The sequence below is a fragment of the Rhinoraja longicauda genome, chromosome 16, assembly GCF_053455715.1.
Source record: "Rhinoraja longicauda isolate Sanriku21f chromosome 16, sRhiLon1.1, whole genome shotgun sequence".
In the NCBI taxonomy this organism is placed as follows: Eukaryota; Metazoa; Chordata; class Chondrichthyes; order Rajiformes; family Arhynchobatidae; genus Rhinoraja; species Rhinoraja longicauda.
The window spans coordinates 19,135,599-19,137,462 of NC_135968.1; positions in this window are offsets into that span (position 1 = coordinate 19,135,599).

The following is a 1,864-nucleotide window of genomic DNA, read 5'->3' on the forward strand; positions in this document are numbered from 1 at the left end:
TCACCACCGAGAAATAATATAATTTCACTGCTATTTGGATTCAGTTCTGGACCTCATGTTACTGGAAAGATGTCAAACTAGAAAGGTGATTCACAAGGATGTTGCCAGAACTCGAGGGCCTGTGCTATAGGGAAAGGTTGAGCAGGTTCAGACTCTATTCCTTGGAGTGACGGAGGATCAGGGTTGATCTAACAGAGGTGCACAAAATATGACGGAATAGATCGGGTAGAGTCGAGAACCGGAGGACTTATGTTTCAAGTGAGGGGGAAAGATTTAATAGGAATCTGAGGGGTAACCTTTCACACGAGTGTGGCTGGTGTATGGAACGAGTTGCCGGAGGAGGTGGTTGAGGCGGGTACTATCGCAACGTCTAAGAAACATTTATATAGGTACCTGGTTCGGACAGCTTTAGAAGGACATAGGCCAAACGCTGGCAGGTGGGACTAGTGCAGATGGGACATGTTAGTCAGCGTGGGCATGTTGGGCCGAAGGGCCAGAGACACGAGTTCGATCCTGACTACGGGTGTTTGCACTCCTGTACGGAATTTGTACGTTCTCCCCGTGATCTGCATGGGGTTTCTCCGGGTGCTCCGGCTTCCTCCCACACTCCAAAGACGTACAGGTTTGTAGGCTAATTGGCTTCAGTAAAATTGGAAATTGTCCCTCGTGTGTGTAGGATAGTGTTTGTGTGCGGGGATCGCTGGTCGGCGCGGATTCGGTGGGCCGAAGGGCCTGTTTCCGTGCTGTATCTCTAAACTAAACTAAGAATAGGAAACAGGTCTCAAGAGCTGGAATCTTACATTGGAACAAATCCTGCGATCGCTCGCATTCAGAGACCCGCATGTGTAGTTACAGCCATTAACAAACCACAGACAGGCGAATGCACTCACTTGATGTATATTTAAAAAAAGTTAAATGCTAGTTTGGAAAGCAGCGATCAACCCTTGTCAACCGACGAATTTTATTACAAGATAAACTAGACCGGTGAGAGACAGATTCGCGATGGAAGAAGAAAGGAGATAATAGTGTATATCTTACATCTCAAAGCGTTATCACAAAGTTATCGCTGTGTTCGGTAGCGTTCCGACATGTGTATGTCAATAGTTAATACGTTAATAAGTCATGGAGCAGAATTAGGACATGCGGCCCATTAAGTCTACTCCGCCATTCAATCACTTTCCCTCTCAATCCCATTCTCCTGCCTTCTCTCCATAACCCGTTACACCCTTACTAATCAAGAACCTGTCAATCCGCCTAGCAATATCTGGTAATGAATTCCACAGATTCACAACCCTCTGACTAAAGGCATTTTTCCTCATCTCTATTCTAAAGGTATGCACTTTTATTCGGAGGCAAAGCCCTCTGGTCCTAGAATCTCTCACTGGTTATCAATTCCCCGGTGATGTGTGCATCTGGGCATTTTGATGTGTGTTTATTCATGCGTTTATCTGTGTGTCTTTGTGTGCATGCGTGTATATGCGTGGATGTGTTTTAGTTATAGTTTGGTTTATTTGTCACGTGTACCGAGGTACAGTGAATAGCTTTTTGTTACGTGCTGACCAGTCAGCAGAAAGACTACACATGATTCAAATCGATCCATTTATAGTGTATAGATGCTTGATAAGGGAATAACGTTTACTGCAAGGTACAGCCAGCAAGTCCGATCAAGGATAGTCCGAGGGTCATCAATGAGATACTAGATAGTAGTTCAGCACTGCTCTCTGGTTGTGGTGGGATGATTCAGTTGCCTGATAACAGCTGGGAAGAAACTGTCCCCGAATCTGATGGTGTGTATCTGTGCATAGATGTGCATGGATGTTATGGTTAAAATCTATACACGTGTGCGGCTTGTAAATGACTGTAA